Source organism: Haemaphysalis longicornis, unplaced genomic scaffold, assembly GCF_048455015.1.
Source record: "Haemaphysalis longicornis isolate Haplotype H1 unplaced genomic scaffold, Haemaphysalis longicornis Haplotype H1 scaffold_7, whole genome shotgun sequence".
Taxonomy (NCBI): domain Eukaryota; kingdom Metazoa; phylum Arthropoda; class Arachnida; order Ixodida; family Ixodidae; genus Haemaphysalis; species Haemaphysalis longicornis.
Window position 1 is genome coordinate 26,013,682 of NW_027526422.1, and position 10,914 is coordinate 26,024,595.

The following is a 10,914-nucleotide window of genomic DNA, read 5'->3' on the forward strand; positions in this document are numbered from 1 at the left end:
AGTGACTTCGAGAGAGCACGCCTTGCGACAAATGCCAGCAAATAAATACACGGGAATGGACGGCACGACGGACGAGACTGCAGATGGTGAACTGTTCAGTGTTGCGAGATAGTCATTCGTTTTCAATAAATACTTCATTGATCTATTGATTCATGAAAAAAAAAAAAAGAAAAGAATTCGTTCGTAGACGACTACCACTCATGCGGCGAGTAGAAAGTAACAAAAAAAAGCAAATTCGCACAACAACAAACTACATATATAATGTGCCTAGGGCTATTTATAGGTGCACAAACACTTCATCAGATGATTAAACAAACGCTGGCTGTGAAATCACCGCTTGATAACAAAGTTAATCTTCACCGATCTCCCGGATGAATTTATTAGTACGCCTAAGTAAGGCTTCCATGGTGTCCATTTTTGGCCGGTTACCGGTATGGTTACAGCATTTCTTTTTTGAACTTGAAGGCAAGCTTGTTGGTGCCCGCATTTGATAACTGGAAAACAGCGCAATCGGACGAGTAAACAAGAGGTGCTGACTCACAAGTGAATATTTATTGTTTGGCCACGAGGTATAAATATTGACGTTATCAACGACAGCTAGCGAACCATGAAAAGTGGCGAAAAGCAGCCACCCCATATTAAAAATCTGACATAAGCCCCACGATAATATAGAAACAGTGCAATGCACTCTGGTTGCCCCTTCGTGACCGCACACCTAGTAAATATGTAGTCCCTTCGGGGAGAATGAAATCATACGCCGACAGGGTCTAGTTTTGGGCCTGTTGGTGATGCATGAATGACATCAAAAGCGCTTAATGAAAAACAAGACGAAAACACAAGAATACACTGCGAACGCTCGTGGTGTTTCCTTTTGTTTTCGTCCTTGTCAGTCCAGTTCATGCCGGCAGACATGGTGCTCGGTCGCACAAACCCAGACTCTTCAATGCTTTCACGAGTGGTTCCATTCTCGCGTATAACCGAGCTGCGATCACAGCGTGGTGAGCCCCCGCAGTTTCAGCAATGAAGAGCCCCCCATCTGCCCCCGTCAAAATGGAAAGAGCATTTCTAGCAAAAAAACATAATTTCCAGCTTCATTTCTGACTATATTCATAGATTCTAGCTGGAATGGACAGCGTCTAATTAGAAAAATTCTTATTCTAGCTAGATACGACTATTTCCAGCTTGCAGGTTTCTTTTTCTTCCAGCTGGACTGTCAAATGCTAGCCAGAAGTAATAGCTGCCAGCCGGAACAGAATCTCAATCCATTTAAAAATGAGCTAGAAACTGAACTTCTAACTAGAAATTCTGCTTATTTCTAGCTAGAAATATTTCTAGCTGGAAGAAATTTTTGTTTTAATAATCCAGCTAGAAAAAAATATTATTTTCACGTGGGTGTTTAAATTTGTACAGACAGTCACGCTACTTCAGTCTCCCACTGAGGCACAGGCCCCTCTGCCTGATGTATCTTTCCCCACACAATAAAAAATGGTTTAACGACTGACTTGCACTCTAACATGAACCGCAACCTTCAAATTGACTGTATCTTTCTTGACTTTTCCAAAGCATTTGTCCGCGTGCCCCACTGTCGCCTAATCTCTAAATTATCTGCTCTACGACTTGACTCTTTAACATTATCCTGGATTCGAAACTTCCTTTCTTTTCGGCAATAGTTCACAGTTGTTAACAATTTTTCTTTCCCACTTTCTTCTGTCAGTTCCGGTGTGCCGCAAGGCAGCGTCCTTGGGCCCTTACTCTTCTTAATCTACATTAACGACTTACCGACCCAAATAACTTCCTGCATGCGACTTTTTGCAGATGACTGTATTATTTACCGTCCCATTTACACTACTGATGATCACTTAGCACTCCAAGCAGATCTTAACCTTCTTTGTAATTGGTGCTCCAAATGGCTCATGACATTAAACTTTACCAAGTGCGTGGTGATGTGCTTCAGCCGTAAACATGTAAATTCGGAATTTTCTTATCACTTAAACAACACTGTGCTTTCCCATACCTCTTCGTACAAGTACCTTGGTGTTCTTCTTTCAGCCGATCTTTCATGGGTCCCTCATATCACGTCTTTATGCGCCAAAGCATCACGTTCGCTGGGTTATCTACGTCGCAACTTGCGAAATTCACCTACTAACATTCGTAAACTCGCCTTTCAAACATTCATCGTGCCACAATTAGAATTCGTCTCGCCAATCTGGTCGCCTCACCAGAATTACGTAATAAATATGATAGAAATGGTACAGAATAGAGCAGCCCGGTTCATATCACGTAACTACACTATCAATTCCAGCGTAACACAAATAAAACTAGACCTGCAACTTCCTCCATTAGACAGTCGCCGTAATATTGCTGCTTTGTGCCTTTTCCACAAATATATTTTCACCCATAAACGAACCCGGCTACCACTTCAAATACCTCATTGTTTATCACGCAGATTGCATAATCAGTGCAGTTTCATGCGCATATACGGTAAAACCAATGCATTTAATTCATCCGCACTGCCTCGTGTCATCCGCCTTTTGAATGATCTGCCACCATATCTAACCCCGAAACATTTCGCCGTCAGCTACTCCTGCATTACACAATTTAATGCTGTTAAAATATTTTTGTGTAACACCCATTACCAGGATTTTCGTGTATGTTGTGTATGTGTGTGTTTTTTTTCTCTCACAAATTGTAGGCCACAAGTGTTCATGTACGGTGAAAAAGTAATCGCCTTGTTCTTGCAAAATATGTATAATGCATTTGCATTTTGTTGTTACGATGTTCCTGTCTTCAATTTATGCTTTGTATTGTTATTACGTTTTCACACGCCCCCCTTACTCCATGCCCTCCAGTAGGGCCTGTAAGGTTTCTATGAATAAATAAATAAATAAATAAATATACACCTTTACAGCAGGAAGCGAACTTGTTGCCGTGCTTTGTAACACATGCCGGCCTTCTGCGGGAGCATGTAGTTAGTCTTCTTCGGATGCTCATCACAGTCATCAGTGTCTCGGGGACAGGAAGAACAACCTTTTCGTCACTGCGACTCGACAAGGGGCCGACCAGCGAGACTTACAACAGTGTGGAGTCTCACCAGAGCACCATATTTTTCGTACCTTCGCCGATTTCCGTCAGCAGTGAAGTTGAGCTGTGGTGACTTTATCATCAAGTTTCAAGTTTATTGTACTACAATGAAATACATGTGCGTATAAATATACAGGCGATTTAAGTGGGAGTCAGAACGCACGCAGCAGTAGGGTTGCTTCACGTGTGTACGGCAGAGCGGCCGTATATGCCCCAATGGCTGTTACATCTAAGGCTAAGTGCCGGGCGCCCTGGGGCCAGAAAAATTACTCGGGTCGCATGTTTACGCATTTTGAATGCGAAAGCGTTATGGCTTCTCCTGGTAGGTTTAAGTGCCCCGAGTAATCTTACAGCGAAGCAGTTTATGACTACCGGGGTACCGCGCATTTTTGTTCTTCGTCAACAAAAACACTTCCCTATGTTTGTTCCTCCGGCTCCCTCAAGGTGGCGGTAGTCATCCACGCAGAAGCACAATCCCGAGGCTTAACGTGTTTTTGAGGCGGGAGGTGTTTTCAAGGAGGTTATACTAAGTTCTAGTATAACCTCCTTGGTGTTTTCAAGGGTGTTTTATGACACCTGAGGGGTTGTAGGCGGCTGCTTCCGAAGGAGGCGTCCGCCGAGGCAGAAATTTCAACTCTGCCGCCCGCGCACGCAGCAACAAAGCCGCACCGTCGGCGTTGTCGTCGCCGATAATTTTCACAGCAGCACGGCCCCTGTGGTGCTACGCGAGGGCCGGGATCGCTTCACGACTTCAACTTCAATATCACGAAAAAAAAAATAAATCTATCGTTGCTACGAGTTCGTATCTTTGTTCAAATTCTGCGTCACCTCAGCTTCGCTGGTCACCCACCTTCACAGACTGGAATGGCTCATGATCTTTTTTACCCTATTTATTTATTTACTATTACATAAATGCAACCAGGTTTCACTTCACGCCCCTGCTTCCCCTAAATCGGGAAAGTGTCGCGGAGCCCCCCGTTCTGTTTGCTTTTTCTATTTTGTAGCACCCCTCTTCGGTCGCCGAGCCCTGTTTTTTCTAAGTGTTTAAGGTTAACAGGTTTACTTTACTGGCGACATTACTGATCTTTAACGCTTACAATTTTGGAAGACTACACTTATTACATCAAATGAGAAAAACAGTCAATAGAGCTTGACGTTGATGTCGAGAGGAGTATAGTGATGCGTATCACGGTAATGCAGTTTTAAGAAGTGTGATAAGCAATGAAAAGCAATGTGATAGGCAACGACCATGATAGGCAATGGGATGCTTATTGCGGTCATACTTACCACGGCCATTCTTATCATGGAGGTACCGGTTCGCTCGGGTATACGAGCTATGCAGACATGCACAGGTGCGCCCCGCACGGCGCACAATCGCGTGAAGTGACATCGCGTGAAGTGAAGTGAGAAGCACAATCGCGTGAAGTGAAGTGATTGAAGATAATCTAGCCCGCGGGCTATCAGTCTCACTGCTTTCAAGAGAGACATTGAGAAATTGAAGCACGGGTCACTGATCACGCGAATAACAAAATGATGTTTCTGGTTCATTAAGGTTTTTTTTATCACAATATGCACAGTCATGACGACGATTGAAAGAGCCTCCAGTAATCTTGTGAGAGATTGTGCATATCTGAGATTCATGCAGACGTCAGTTCTGTTAATCGTGTGTGCCGTTGTGTGGATATAGAAGGTGTTCGAGATTAAGGCATGCCCATATGTTGCGCCCCGTGTTTGAATATTTTTCATCTCGATAGCATCTATGGGTCTTCTCCCAGTTTCCCCGCAATATTTCTTTATGTTGACGAGTCAGTGCTGTTCATGAGGTTATTCGTTGACAACAATAATGCGACTTCTAAGCAAGGCTTATCTGCATCTCTTCTTTCTGCAGTGCCGTACCTCTACTGCGTTATTTTAGTTTCATGATCGTGCGTCAACCAGCTCAAACTAGCACCTAAAATATGTATTTTATACATTTTCCCGTCTGCCTAAGGTCAAGATGCTCTTGAAGGCTTCTTTTTAATTTAAGAATATGTACTGTATGCGGAATTCATAGGAACCATCAGCATGCTTACACAGAAATACTTAAAATTTGTGGAATTCCCTCTTCAGCGGTAAATGAGCCATTTTCGAGAGCATGCCATTCCTAGGGTCAGTAAAACGAATTGCTTTGGAAGCCCATGCGATGTGAACATTTGTCCACATTTTTCTAGTTCAAATCTCAAGCGTTTAAAACTTCTTGAAATCTCCGTGCGTCATAATCATGTTGCGAATATGTGTTGCTGGAACCTCCGCTTTTCGTGAACCGCTGGTTGGAGAAACGTCATCGATGGTCATTGCAGGCCGCAAATATGCAAACATTTAAATGCATTTTTATTTTATAGAATCGCCCAGTGTATGCCGGTTCACTGATATAGGCTATATTGGCCGCAGTAAATGCATTAAGTCAAAAATAGCTTTTCTGCTTGGTGCGTTTCCTGCGAAAGCTGCGGTTTTGGTGCGAGGGGCCAACATAGAAGAATAAAAACGAGGGTATATAACGTATTGCGGCGCTTATTATTATATTTTTCAGCTCATGACTACTTCTGTTGATTTTGGCATTATGTTATAAGCAGAACTTGACGTCAAAACATGACTCTGGGAACAATAGCACTAAAGAATGAGCGCTTGTTTGCAGACCTATTTCTACAGATGTCGTATTCATGAATACCTGAATGCGTTATGGTGGACGCTTTATTACCTATCTGCATTGTGGTTTTGTGCCAGAAACTACTCCGATGTCAATGATATTTAAAATATTGCTTTCACGCACACTGAGAAACCGGATGACAAAGCGTTTCCGGTTGAGCGTGGTCAGCTGAACGGGTGGCTCCATCCCTCGGCGCTTCCCACGTTGCCGGAATGGGCCAGCACATTACAGTGCGCGGCGTCCTCAGAGGCTTCGGAAGTGTTTTTCAGGTGGTGGTGGTGGGGATGGGGGTAAAGACAATTACTGCTACTGCTGATTATTTAGTGGTTCTAGAAATCAAACTGCGTTTTCTTTAGGGGTTGAAATGAATAGTTTTTTTCCCACAATGTCGGCTCTGGCTTTTCCAACTGAATCTTTAACCGAACACCATTTATTCTAACTAGCAGCTTTTTACCCGCCTTAAACATCTTACGTAATGTATTTCTTAAGCTGCAGCGCAATAAAAACACACACAAGGGTAAGTAAGGGACATACGCAGCGCTGACTCCTCCCAAACATCAACGTTAGTAAGTTACATAATGTAGCAATTAAGAAATTAGGGCTTTTTGTTTGTATAGGGAAGATAAATTGTACTGTCTGCGTGCCCCTCCAAATGCACTCGCAAGTGCTCCGCGTGTGTTATAAAGGACATCATCAATAAAACCACGGGAAGGAAATTATTGTCTCCCCCTTGAATGAGGAGCAAAACTCTAATGGTAGTAATAAGTTGTAAGAAACGAGGTGAACGAAATATTAAATAACGATTACCCTTGGCAGGCTTGACGTGTGTTCTGGCGCAGTGCTCGTTTGAGCCTCTTCCTCCGGTTTTTTTTTTCATTGGGTTCTGGAGCCATGAATTGTCTAGTCATGCGAATCCTACTGGGGCATGCCCCTTCTTTTTTTTTTAAAAAAAAGGGAGTGGGAAGGGAGGGCTGGAAACCCCCCTGACCGCCTCCCCCACTCCGTAGCCCCTGCACCTTCTGCATGTTTCGTCGTTTTTGCTTCGGCGCTGTTAATGCTTATGTGTAGTTGTGAGCTAATATTGTCACGGAACTCACATATATGCGGACAATCCCCCACAGGGTCATGACCCAATTAGGACTACGATGATGACGACGACAACGAAGTTGCGGGCGCGGGCTCTCTAATGGAAGCCATGTAAATACTGTACATAGTTCATTCTACCTTTTAATACATCGCTTCATCTTCAACATGGTTCGAGTCATTTGCTCTGCCGCCACGTAACATTTGGTGGAGGTGCGGGGTACATCCCATGCTAGCCCCAGCTTTGCAAGACATCGGCGTGGACCCAGCCATCAACGTTAAGGGAGCCGCGCCGGGCAGCCCCAGCCCCGCCGTGGCCACAGCTCGACCATGTCCTCCGCCCCGTACCCCAGCCCATGAGACGCCGACGAAGACCTGCAGAGAACCGCTGTGACGAGACAAGCCGCAAATGTCGTATCCCCAGCCCTTTCGTCCAACGTGGCTCCTACAACCGCCGACGCTGTCACGCATGAAGACATCGCTGCTGAGGGGCCAGCATCCCCAAGAACATCATCGGCATCCGTGGCGGCAAGCGATTATTCCTTGTACATGCTCATCGCATTCCTCATCTGCATCACAAGTTCATCCTGCCGCGGCGTCGACCGGGATGGTCTCCCTTGACCGGGGGGTCATTTCACGGAACTCACATATACGCGGACAATCCCCCACAGGGTCATGACCTAATTAGGACTACGATGATGACGACGACAACGAAGTTGTGGGCGCGGGCTCTCTAATGAAAGCCATGTAAATACTGTACATAGTTCATTCTACCTTCTAATACATCGCTTCATCTTCAACATGGTTCGAGTCATTTGCTCTGCCGCCACGTAACAATATGTCCAGTCAAAAGAAGTCTAGGCGGACGTAATGTGTTAGCTGCACTAACATCCAAGGAAACGCGTACGCTTCTAAGCAGATTCACTTCTACCGGTTTCATTTACAACGGTTTCCGCGCCAGCCTGAACGGCGGGATACCTGATACCAGACGCGTGTGACTATTTGAAACCTCTGAAATTCGAAGTGAATAGCGGGATATTAGATTCGGTTTCGAATCGAATAGCACTGTCAGAAAATTCAAAATTTTCGAAGTGTTTCGGCGTTCGAAAACCCCAAGAGACAGTTGTTCAGTGAACTCGCATGGTCAAATTGTGCCTCGTTTAAAACTGGAAATCCCCCGATAAAACACATGCAAAGCATGTTGAGGTGAAATCATGCGAAGCAAAACTATTGTGGCATCGGATGTACCAAACTTTGGTCGCTAACGATCGGCCGGCGCAGATATGCACCGACGTTCTCCGCTTGCGGCGACAGGCTTTCCCGCACCACTCCGGTGACGTGCGGCTGAACGGCAACAGAACAGGCAGGGGTCTTCATAAGAGTTGCTGTTGGGAGAGTTGGTTCATTATTATTTTTAGGAGCGAAGTACTTTAGGGTCTCGGGCTGTCGGAGTCTCATGCCGTTGTCGTTCGTCATCGTATTCTGATGTGGTCATGTTTCTAAAACACTGAGACACTGGTTTTCCAACGCCTCGCGCTAGAACGTAACGCGCACTAAAAGAATACACCGGGACACTCGTTTCCCAATGCCTCATGCTAGAACGTTTCTTCTCCATGGGCAAAAACACGTACTAAAAGAACACACCGGGACACTCATTTTTCGTTCGCGCTTGCTTGCTTGCTTCTATATTTCGCTCCGTGCTCGCTTTATCTTAAAAGTTTGCAGTTCTCCATTTCGAACTTCACTTCTCCTCAGTCTTCGTAATTGGGATGTCGCGTATAATCAGCGCGCGCCATGTGGCAAGAGAGAGACTTACAATCTTTGAATACACTTATACACTGCATGCTTCGCCCCTCTCCAGGTTTCACGTTAGTGTATATGGCCCATTTATTCTAAAAAAAATAAAAGAGCGAAAGGAATAGGCAGGCCTAGCGCTCCTGTCTATTGTTCGAAAGTCCTGGGTTCATTTTCTGTGCTCCTTTTAAAAGAAGGAGGAAGGTGCTTTTGAGGAGCCCCTCTTATCTCTTTGGGGCTAAATCTACCCCCGCGCTTCTGTTTTCCTATCATGGTAAATTAAATCGCGCTCAAGCTGTCCTGGTCAACACTCTCTTGGGACCACTCCAGCCGGTCCTTTTGTTTTTGTTTTGGAGCATTTGTCTTTTCTGTTAGAAGAATATAGACGTCTCACGAAAATAGGCGAATAGACGTTTGGAGCAATGCATGCCTTATCTAATTAGGCCACGACCAGGGGGGGGGGGGGGGGCGGTGTGTCCATTTATTTTGACAAAAAGGGGGGGGGGGGACTTGAGCCCCTCCTGACACCCCCTTCCGAAGCCCCTGAAAATACGTTGTATTGTCTAGCTTCGTATTCCTATACGAACTCCGATCAAGCTTTCTCAACCACAATAACAGCAAAAAAAAAAAAAAAAAAAGGGGCTAAGCTTGCACTAAGTCGCGCAAGGCTTGAGCGGTAGCGAAGCTGGAGGATTTCTTTCTATAAAACATTGAAGGACGCACCACAACGCATTGCATTAGGTTTGAAATTGTTTATTTACATGTTCCGTACTCACCGCACCCGTGCTAGAAGCACTAAAAGACCAGGGAATACAGGATACCTAGATAAGACTTCTAGAAGACATATATAAATAATGCACGGGCACGATAATCCTCCACAAGCAAAGCGATACAGTCCCGCTCCGAAAGGGAGTAAGACAGGGAGATACCATCTCGCCGAAACTATTCGCAGCATGCCTGGAGGGGTTTTTAGAGAGCTTGACTGGGAAAACTTAGGACTAAGGATAAATGGGAACTACTTGACTGCAGAACACCTGCAAACAATGCCTGAGGAACTATAACCAGAAAGTATGGCCCTGGGGCTCAAAGTAAATATGAATAAATCTAAAGTAATGAGAAATAAGCATGCGAAAAACGTCATCTTCAGCTTAGGAAACGAAACGCTAGAAGAAGTAAAAGAAAACAGCTACCCCGGACAGATGCATGGTTAGCGCTGACCCCAACCACGAAAGAGAAATCAGGCGCAGAATAGGTATGAGTTGGGGAGCACTCGGCAAGCACTCCCAAATAATGAAAAGTAAGCTACCTCTGTCACTCAGAAGAAAAATGTACAACCAGTGCATACTGCCGATTATGACGTTTGGAGCAGAAACTTGACGCGCTAGAAAAACAATAAAAGCAAACTTACGTCGGCTCAACGGGCTCAATGTTAGGAGCAATACTCAGGCACAGGAAATGAGGTATCTGGAACAGAGAACAAACTGGAGTAGAAGACATCATAGTTGAAATAAATAAAAAAGAAATGGACTTGGGCTGGCCATCTGGTGAGGCGAACCGGCAACCGGTGGACAATTAGGGTAACAGAGTGTATACCATGAGATGGGTCTAGAAGAAGGGGAAGGCCAGTGATCCGTTGGAGGGATGAAATAAGGAAATCCAGTGGTAAACTGTGGACCCGAGCAGCGCAGGACAGGAGAAGGTCGAAGTTAATGGGAGAGGCCTTCGTCCTGCAGTGAACTTGAGGATGATGATGATGATGATGATGTTCCGCCGTCGCTTTTCAGTATGGTAGTAGTGGTAATCGTCATATCCATCTATATCGTCGTCTTCCTCATGCATGACTGGTGGGCCCTGATCATTTTGCCTGCGGGCTTCCACATTTCTCACAAAGTGGAACGCGTCAGTACGCGCTAGAACTGGCGGCAACCGGCTTCGCGAACTGGGCATCTGTAGCGTGAGCTGTCTTGTGCAACTATGATAGCACTTGAGGCGCGGACGCACGTGAACTGTTTTATTGGTATTTGTTTTGCGATCGCCACGCGCAAGCCGTGCGTTCCTTATAAAACGCGTGCTAACAGGCGCGGTAAACGGCAGGAGTAACTGTGACCTGGGGTTTTTTTGATGTACTGCGGGGATACGCAAGAGAATGTAGACGCTATCACCTTCTTTACCGCCTTCCCCATCTCTGACTAGACCTTGAGTCTCCCCTTCCGAATAAAGAATTATAATAATAATAATATTGATGCCGCACACATTACGGCCAGCAACAA